Below are 11,119 nucleotides of genomic sequence, written 5' to 3' on the forward strand. Positions count from 1 at the left end.
GAGTTGGGCATGGAAAACAGCACTCTCTTCGACAAACGATGGTTCGGCATACGCAACGCATGTCCCAGCCAACGCAGCTTCTGATGCTGGGCACACGCGCTGGAACGCGCTTTCTAACTGCCTCGTTACGGATTTGCCGACACCAACCCACACGAGCTATAGATCTCAGACCACGGTTGTCGAAGGCCTGAAGACGTCTCAGTTCCTCTGCTCGAATAGGCCAAGTCTCAAAGCCATACAACAAAACAGCCCGTACTGTAGCTTGATACACACGTCCCTTCAGATTCAGGGATAAACCATTCGCACACACACCAAGATGCATTTCCGAAAGCGAGGTTATGTAGAAAATAAGAGTCTACAGAATTATAGCGCGCATGGAAGAATTCTGTTGCACATTTCAAACAAAAAAGCCAATTTTTCGTTATGCACCGACACCAGTCGCACAGTCACGCTCCGGCTGAGCTTCTATAGGCTATAGGCCGGTAACCTATTCCAAGCATTCACTATCCTGTTACTGGAGAACGTCCTACACAGTTCCACTCTCGCTTTCCGTTTATCCAGGATGAACCAATCTCACTGAGCACCTTATTCTTCCGGAGTGGCGATTGGTCTATGTCAACAACCTGTTGGAATGGACAGTGGGCGAGTCGTAAATACGCTCTCGACAAACTCTTTTCTGCAAAGCGCACATTTTAGTTCCTTAGTCCTCTCCTAATACCTAATACTTAGTCCTATCCTACCACCTAGCACTCTTCAGGTCGTCCACGGAGGTCAGAATGATGGTTTCTTAGATCGATCAACAACCTGTTGGACTAAGGAATATTCAATCCTAAGATCGATGGCTTGGGTACAATTGCTGATGCTCTCGCGGTCTGGAATTCTAGTTTTCAAGGATGTTATTTGAGTGATGGTGAAAAGCCCGTCTCATGGCTCGCTGCGTGAGTCTAAGATGTATATATCCAGGGCGAACGCACTTAAACCTCCTAATTCCACCTAGTACATATTACTGTGGATGAAACGCTTGAAAGACTGAGGTGATGACACCTGACCCGGAGAGCTGGTGTGGAAGCATCAAGGCGAACAAATGGAAAGACGGAGTCAGTGAGATTGACTAATGCCCTTGAAACAGTGAGACTGGTGCTCATGAAAGGAAGAAGGCCTTCGCTGCGGAGTTTTTTATCAGAAAACGCCAAGTGAACAGTTACAGACTATTGGACAGGGGAGAAATCTCTCAAACGCATTCTGTTTACAAAAGGTGAGTATCCATCTTCTCCTTGAACGCGTCTTCCTGAACTTTCCTGGATATTCATTGACTCGTACTCAAATGCGAGCAAATGCTACAGAGTGACTCCACAAATTCGGTAATAAGCCTCACTTTTTAAGAGACGCAGAGCGGATTTACGAGAAAACATACTACTCCCATGCCCCACACATCAGTAGCATCACCGTTACACTCATAGTAACCGGGATAACTTGGGAGCATGGTATCAAGTAACGGATAGATCCAGCGTAACGTTCTAGCCATGAATGTTACAGAGGAGTTGAAAAGCCACGAATTCCGATGGCTTGAAGGGGCAAAAAATTGGGGTTCATGTATGCTGAACGGTGATAAGTCTGCTAACTTACTTTAGTCGAGCGGAACTTTTAGAGGTCATGTGTACAAATAACAAGGTTGTCTGCGTTTAGTGGATAACGTGCGTCTAAAAAGGAACGAATCTATCTTCGTGGCGACTCAGAAAGAAAGAAATATTAAGTGTTTGATTTCTGAAACGGTTTCCTCGATGTCTCTACTGGATGTTGACCGAAAAACGACTGATCGCAATGGGAACCTGAGAATGGTATTTTTTGGCATTCAAACTACTGATATCCTTTCGAGTAGCACAATTATGTCGCGCAATTTATCGTGGTCACGGTGCGTTCGGTTGTTGATTTCAAAATATTTGGAGCTGAGAGATGTTCACCCGAGACCAATCAGAGGAAATGGGCGTTGGAGTTACATCTCCGGAGAGACCGGGCCACTCCGGTTAGCCGCTTTTTGCTCCAAATCTTTTTCTGGATGAATACCAAGGACGTGTTTGATTTTTCTAGCACGAATTGTTAGATATACTTGAGACTATCGGGGAAACTGCGTGGTAAGATTAGGCCTACTAGCGAAACCTAATTTGGAAGGTCACGCTTTACAGAAGGGCGGCGTTCAAGTATCCGACAAAAGCCTCAGCCTTATTGGAGTTAACAGCATGTGTGTATGAAGTTAGTGATGATAACTGAAACCCGTAATGGAATTCACAAGAATCTTGGAATTGTCACTTGACAAACTGTAGTCAGATGATACATCTTCAGGAGTGGATCGGCAAACGACTTTCAAGGATCACGATTTGTCCCCGCCCCCCAGCTATGCATACACAGCAGGATGAAAGCGTACGCCTGATCTATGCAAATTAACGGGGATCTTAACTGTCCCTCGTCCCAGCCCCTGAAGTTCTTTTCTGATGTTTATTGTCCGTTGAGGAGCTGTCCAGGTCATAAATAACATCAAGCAAAGTACATTTCATGAATGTCTCACCAACTGAAATACAAATAAATTTTTGTGTAGGACCTCTAGGTTGGAGCCATTTGAACCGACGTGCATCGCCATTTCAACTTGGAAGTGAGTAGTTAGCTGTAGACCATCGAGTAAGATGTACAGTTGCCAGATGAGATGAACCCCATGAGTAGTTTCAATCAAAGTCTATCCACACCCCGTTATTCTAACACAACATCAGTAACCATTGATCTGGTGAACATGCGAATGATCGATTTTCTAAAGGTGGGCTTTTTGAACCCTTCCAAGAGGCGTGAAAATGGAAGCCACTTTGATGCTCAACATCATCTGACCCACAAACCGTCTACTGAGGACAAAATAGTAGGTTTTCAGGGCTAGATCACGAACTCTTACCTGGAAAACTATCAGAGCTGTGTCGATCGATCACTTTTTTGGAGTTGATATTGCTGTAATAGTTTTCTCCTAGTGAAAGAAAGAAGGCATTCGCTGCGGAGTTATTTATTAGAAATACGCCAACTGAACAGTTACAGACTATTGGACAGGGGAGTAAAACTCTCATTTGCATCTTGTTTACAAAAGCTAAACACCCGTCTTCTCCTTGAACGCGCCTTCCCGAACTTTCCCGGATATTCATTGACTGTTGCTCAAATGCAAGCAAATGCTACAAAGCGACTCTCACTTTTCAAGAGACGGGAAGCGGATTTACGAGAAACATACTACTCGCACGCTTCATCAGTAGTATCCACCGTTACACTAGTAGTTGTCAGGAATCAATTAAGAACCCGTAATGGGAAGAGTCCAGTACACACCATACAGTCAGCGCACAGAAGAGACTACTTCTCTTTAGGCCGTCCACTTTAACCACGATGTACTTGCGATCTCCCTGCGCATACATTATTCAAATTGCTCACTATATTGGTGGCAACAGAAATTCTTCATTTCAAGGTCAAATTATCTTGCGTTTTGACGGACTCCTTCTGCTTGTTGTTTATCTGTTCGGCAAGCTTGGAAGTTGGATGGCGAAAATTCCATGACCAGTTGAGGTGATATCGTCAGTACGAGGTTGTGTGGGTACTCTTCTTGCTATTTGAACTGTGCGCGTTCAACAACAGATTTGCGCGTGTTTTGAAATCTTGGGCTCTGATGGTGATTCCTCGTGTTGTGATACAATAAATCTCTGAAGGTCAATTTTTGACTTTTTTTGGGTGAAAAACCTGCAACATGGCTCCTTTGTCCTAGGTTATAAAGTATGTCACGTTTACTGAACACGGGGACATGTTTCGAGCAAGACCTAGTTCGTAAAAGTGGATCAGATGAAGGGGTTATCCACTAACCTAACGATCGCTTGTCACCTCGGGGAGTGAAGAAATCTGGTTGGCAGGTACACACCTTGAGATCTACCTGTGATTACCGTACTGGCGGTATTCCCTAAATGATTCTTCCCCTGCGACGCGGCAAAAAAAGTTCAAACCACCTCAAGATTCCCTCATGTGTAATAAGGGACCATGTTTTCTCCATACACTCAGTAGCTTTTTCCACTGTTCCGAATCACCCACGGCCGAACCATGCTGTCTCCAGCACGGGAACCTAGTCAATTTTCAGCCAACCTAAGGTGTATACTATAACTGAAGGTATATTCTCGCCAGTAAAGTGAAACGAAGTGCTTAATGTCTCACTTTGGGAAAGATATCGCAGGGTACAATAACCTGAGCATAAACGTGACTTTGGGCAGCGCGCTTGGCAAACCCTCGCGAGAGGTCGGTGCTTGCGTTCCGCCGTTGGATGCCTTCGTTTGCTCGCACCTATCACAAGATTCAACCGTTTGCCTAATGCTCATCCGTCTGTTGCAGAACATTCAAGTATGTGGACGAAATCTCCTTGTCTACACATGAGCGCCACTCACGGTTTTCACGTGCTAATCATTCAGGCAGTTCTTGATGGACCAACCTCCGTTCCGGTCTCACTTCCAGGCTCCAGTCTCTCCAATCACTCGACGAGTACTTGTACATCTCACCACCTCACATCATCTTCAGATGAATGATCAAAGAAAAGAACGGTTCGCTCTTGGTAACAAGATGTAGGCAACCAGAACGTATCCTTCGAATACGTGTTCTCACCTGATTGGAATTTGGTCTCCCGCTTTCTGTACAATATTTCTACAAGAAATTTCCACCACAGCCCTGCGAAGCGCACCAAAATTGTGTCGCTGATTATTTCATTGTCGACACCTTGTTCGGTTTAAGTCAATCACCTTGGCCAAACGCAAGCACATCCCTCGTCTAGTTCGAACCAGAATGCGTCGTGTACTGCCAATTTCTTTCCCGCTCATCAATTGTACCTATCACGCTACGTGCATACGGTGTTTGTTCCATTCCGTTCGGGTTTCTCGACACACACACACACGCAGAGAGAGAGAGAGGGAAACGACGTGAGACGTTTTCACACAACTCTTCAATACCATCAACTGGACTACCTACGTCCACGAACGTGTCGAAGTCGTGTCTCTCTACCCCAGCTCCAGAGGGCTTCATCGTTGCGTCGAACGACTGCTTGTCTTGGACTCTGATTCTTGGAAGAGATAGGACACGCACACCCAGCCGGACAATCAACTCTCCACGAAGACAACGGAAACAACACCAAAAACAGTTCGCTTGATTTTATTCCGGTAAATAAGCCTTGCAATCGAACAGCACACGAACACCATGATTGGCGTGATTGGTGTGAAGGAATTGGGAAAATGTTCTTGTCTGGGGCAAATTCTCCCCTCTCAGTCATCATTAACAAATTGAAATTGACAAGTTAAACCAACAACAAAAAATAATGCAAGGTCGAAGGAACGCGTGAGCAAGTGTCGGTGGGGGGGCTGAGTATTGAAGCGTATTCCACTTGTCAGCCGATTGTTCAAGGGACTGTACAAACGCTAGCCGGGAATGTTTCCAGATTCGGATTTTCAAATCTGTTTGGTGACAGGATGGTTACTGTCCTATCTGGGCTGTGGTTGCCTTCCTCTTCCGATGTTACTGGGTGTGTTGTTTGTGACCACGACGATGCTGATGATGATGATGATCGAACGCGTTCACGTTGACAGACAGTTGTCAGAATTCTCGACAGTTTGACAGCTGCAGCGTGTCCTCCACTCACAGAACTGCCTTCCCGCTGGGCGTCACAGCTTGAATGGCAGACTGACTGATTGGTCGACGCCTACTGATACTCAACCGGGGTCGGGTGGTAGTGATGGCTGTGTTGTGTTGTGCCGTGCGTGTTGAATTTGCTACCGGTTCTACTGACACTGCTGTTTCGATGCTGTCACACATTGTGTGAGTGACACTCAGGCGTTGTTGTTGTTGTTGTAGCTGTCTATGCTAATATTGCCACTGGCACTCTGAGTAGGTTACCAAGTGGTGTGTGTGTGTGTGTAGCTTTGACAAACACCTCTTGCTTGATGACAGTGCGTGGACTTTTCACCAGGTGAGATTGGTTACATTGCCAGTATCCCGTTAGATTTCGAATTGCAAACTGGTCAGATTTGTAAACACTGATAGGTCAGGAATGAAACAGTGTGTCCTCGTGGGCGATGCCTCTTCCCAGAAGCTCTGCTCTCAAATGAATTCGGTTTACTTCCATCCATTTTCTAATGCAAAATTTTTTTTGCCCTCTTGGAACGTATCGAAATCATCCTTCACCTGAACGGGTCTGTATGAAAGGGATAAAAAAAATAGTCATTTTGATGGACAGTGCTCACAGGCTAACTCACTAAACTACATTTCAATGTACTTTGCTGAGCGGTGAGTTCTGTACAAAAAGAGACGACCACAGTCTTCAACCGGTCAACACGTGTCTTTCATACGGGTTCTGCAGCTAGACGAATGATCATGCAGCGTATTACTGTCATCTACCATAAGAAATAAAGCCAATCGCTGCATCAACAATCTGTTGTATGTTTTGGAACTAACCGGAGCTCTGGATAGCTCAGGGGTTAAACTTATCGGTATTTTGGTATATATGAAAATATCGATCCTGTCTCATTTGGAGAGGATGTGGGTGGAAAAGATCGGCTTCAGAGACGATGCACTCCGATTGGTCAGTCATTGACCGTGACTGCCGACGTCCGACCGTCCGACATTACCTTGAAAACGATACGGGTGCAAAAGTACGTAGCTGCACCAAGAATCCGGCTTCTATGCCTTGCTATCTGTGCCTTTGGGCCTGATCAGCTTCTTGAAGTCAGCTGAGCCGGTCTAATAAGTAGCTGGCTCCCGGAAGAGCTCCCAAGATGGTCGAAACAGTCACTGTCCCGTGATATGAATTTTTAGATTAAGGGTTAGGTGGAATGCCCTCCTCCTCCACATCTTCCGATTACCTTATGGGTCAAAGACTCGAGTTGAGTTACCTCCTTCGGAACCAAGACAATTCCTCGTTCATCAACTCCTTTACACAGCCCCTTTAACTACCCGTTCCTGATATATTCAGCAGTAAGACACCCGCGCCTAAGCTTCTTTCCGGTAAAAAAAGTAAAAGTAAACCAGCGTGATAAATCGTTCCAAATCTGTCAAACTGATCTGCAGACATCTCGGTTTTCGTTTCTCTTTGAGGGAAGTCTACATTGTTGGCACGACACAGTCCGTTAAAAACAGTTGGAGATTTAAACGACTGGGATGCTTGAGCAGCTCCTCGAAGCGGTCTATGTAAACACATTGAATATTCTCGAATTGTCAGGAAATTCCGCCAGCATCAGGTAATCACAGTCGGGTTTTTCAACAACAACACCTATTCTCAATGTTTTGGCAGTTCTCTCCAAGGAGGTCTCTCAAATTAAGGCGTTATGCGTACTTGTCATTTGGGATGATACCCGAGGAAATTTGTCGAAAGGCTTCAAGCTTCTTGACAGATCATCGGCTACTTATCCACTTTTATAAGACAATTCAAGTAACAGATACTTTTTGTTCTGCATAATGCTGTTCCTTTGGACATCAAGTGCTGTGGATGTTATAGGGAGGTTTTGGGAATCGCAGTGACATGTCTGAGGGCCATTTAACTCGTAACGCTTAGCTGATGTGACCAGTCAGAACAAATCTTTGCAAAATCCAAGTACTAACAGTATGGAACTGCTGCTGCTGACATGAACACCGATTTAGTTTGCATCCAAATTATGGGTAATCGTTAATGGTGTATCGGTTGATACTACTCATGAGGCATGCGAGTAACATGTGGTTTTGTCAAAATTCTGCCTCTCGTCCAATGAAAGCTGGGAGTTTATTACGGGACTGCTTTGCAGCGTTCGTTTACAATTGCGTGATAGTCAATGAATATCCATGAAAGTTAAAGAAGATGAATGAGGATGTTCATTTAAAAAAAACAAGGTGCATACGATACGTTAACTTTCCTGTCCAATAGTTTCTAACTGCTCAGTTGGTGTTTGCCAATGAACGACTTCATGGCGAAGAGCTTTTCTCCTCACAGTGATGCAGGCTGCCAAAATGCTCACACTTACGGTGGACGTTCGATAAAAATCAATTCATGTCTTCATTACTGTTGCGTTCTTCACGGGGACCGGTCTGATCACCACTAGTCAACTGGATGTATGAAAAAGTCAACACGTGGTTAAACAAAGAAACATATCTCCGATTGAGGTAGTAGACAAATTTGTTTACCTGGGCAGCTGTATCAGTCCCAGTGGTCTCGCAAAAGATGATATTTCCATCCGGATTGGGAAGGCCAGAGCAGCTTTTGCGAACCTACGTCACCTGTGGCGTAGGCGTGACATCAGCCTCTCTGTCAAGGGTCGAGATTATAATGCTGCGGTGCGCTCCATATTACTATATGGATCAGAAACCTGGCCGCTGCGCGCCGAGGACGTCAAAAGACTTTCAGTGTTTGACCATCGATGTCTTCGGAGCATTGCCGAATCTGATGGGAACACCGGATCAGCAATTCTGAAGTACGTCGAATGGTATTCGGGAGAAATAACTCACCCTCGATAGATGAACTGATCACACTGCACAGGTTGCGTTGGCTTGGCCACGTGCTGCGTATGCCAGTCGACCGACTTCCTCGAAGGGCTCTTTCGCCCAACCATGTGAAGGGTGGAAGAGAGCCAGAGGCGGTCAAACACTGACTTGGCAGCGAAGTGTGAAAGCCATTAGCAGCAAACTCAGCTGCGATGGTCACTGCCGTCTGCCTGGATGGGGACCCCGAGACGGGCCACATCAATGGTTAGAGACATTATCAGACATAACCCAGTCGCGCCCTCAATGGCGCTCGTGCATCCAAGTTATTGCCTTCAATGCATAGCTCCTTTTCCAACCCCCCCACCTGACAGCCCACTGACAGTGCTGGATTTATGCACCAATTTACCAGCTCGCGCGTGCAATGCGCAGCCACCTACCACCCTCTCCGAAATCATCTGTGAACGAAACTGCGGCAGCTTCAACCACTGTGCGACGAGTACGCGTTTATTACAGCTGACAACGATGTTGATTATCTCCGTGCAACCGGATAAAGGGATCGGTAATACGTAGTCGGGTGCCCAGGGATACATCCTGTTTGCTGTGTCACAAAACTGCGAAAATTATCCTCGACTTAACGTCACAAAACTAGGATACATCAACAGTGTCCGGTTTAAGGAATAGGTTCTCACCGGGCTTCCTATAGAGAGTTTGATTTGTTGGGCAATACTACAAAAACGGTTCCCCCTAAAATGAGTTCCCACTGGGTCATTTTGGTCTTAATGGTATCGGGTTTCCTCTGGAACTCCACCTTTGGAATCAAGGTATCTCCAAAACCATCGCACGTGACTATAGTAGGCTTGGCGAGTTTTAGCTCCGATTGCTACCTGTGAGGCACTACATTCTACGTGAAAATCAATGGAAACACATATACCTTGGAGGTATGGTAGAAGTGCCGTTTTCGTCGATTGGTACTGGGCAAATGAATGAACCTAACGGCTGTAAACATCCGCTCTCTGTCGGGCTAGCTGAGGATGCCGGTTTTTACCCTCGAAAGCTGTAGAGTCTACTGTCCGACAACGTTTCAATCAAGTCCTGATCTCCGAGTTGCGCCAGTGCTTCTTCAGACAGGAAGCATAGAATACGTGCGTTTGAATGAGTTATTTTGATCCTTTGGCTGGATAAGTTGGAGATCCGTGCCTGGCATGGCCGCCAGAACGCGTCGAGTAAACTTGTAACCACTGGGTGGGGAAGACCGAGTGTAATTCAGTTAAGAGCTTGCAGCCTACCGAGTGCGAGTTGCAAAAGATCCCCTCTTTCAGTGACACGGGGTAAACCCAATGAGCATACCTAAGTATTTTTGTCGAATTAAAGGTCAACTTCACAAAAGGGTGACTGACATTAATAGGTAAAGTACGATCTAATGGTCTAACGGTCTAATGGTATCAACATGTAGCGCCACTCAGACGAATTCGCGTCTTGTTTATGTGTGTGTGTCTTCGATCTGACATCTTGTCCTCACCAATCATGCTCTTGCTTGACCTTTTCCGTGTGTACTATTCACTCGTGTTTTGTTGAGGTCATCCAGTCAGGATTGTAAACAGCAGGTTGTTTTGTTTCCAACTTCGAAACGCACAGGAAACCTGGCAGCCCATTAGCAGTTTTAAACATACCAAGACCGGAAGCAGCAATAAGAATTCCGGGCCATAATCGGCGTAGGTTGTTGTAATCCCACGTTTCGATCGCCGTGGTCGACCTTTCCCAAGGCTTTCTACAATCAACCTATTCCATTACCCTGTGTTTTGACTTTATAATGAAAAAAATCACATTGTACACTCTTCGAGCCGATTTCTACCCAGAATTCCTACGCCTTTTGAACAATCGGACTACGTTGACAAAGAAATACACTCATTTGCACATCGATTTGGTTTTCACGAGAGATTCAACTGAATCTCTTGTTTATGAGATTCTACAAATGAATGTGCTGCACACAGGCCGCCTCATGATTCAGTTGGCACGATATTCGAGATATCGAAGTATAGTTTCATAGAGGAAACTACTCACAAGGTTGCTGAAAACTCTTTGACAGCCCACGATCTGTTTCACCCTTCTTGTGGCTCATTAGGTAGGCGCAGTCCCCGAGTTTCCGTCAGCCTTTAGTATTACTTGACCTGTTTTTCTAAGCCCCGCCACGTTTTGCCCAGTCCCAATCTAATGTACGCGCACAAGCATTACCTATTTTCTGATGAAAACAATTCCTTATCCGCATCTAGACTCATTTTGTTCAAAACGTTAAATAAACTTTCTGACGCTCTCAACTTTCGTTCATGACAAGGAGACGACAATACGTTTCTTGCAAAGCCACTGAGTGATCCATAAGCAACGTTTATGCAACAATGGCCACCAAATTACACTTTGAGCTGTTTCTGATAGGTGAAGGTGTAATGCCCGATAGTGTCAGCAAGAAATTGGTCTTCGAGAGGGAATTTGGCTGGAGCAGTCTAGGATGGGGTTTAGGACAGTAATTCTATTCATTTATTGCTGGTCCGAAAATTTGGCAAAAATCAAACTGTGCTCAGAGGAATTATCCACACGACCGCTGTTGACTGGAAAAACCTTCGCGAAGTTTGCG

The sequence above is a fragment of the Opisthorchis viverrini genome (assembly GCF_000715545.1).
Source record: "Opisthorchis viverrini unplaced genomic scaffold opera_v5_248, whole genome shotgun sequence".
Taxonomy (NCBI): Eukaryota; Metazoa; Platyhelminthes; class Trematoda; order Opisthorchiida; family Opisthorchiidae; genus Opisthorchis; species Opisthorchis viverrini.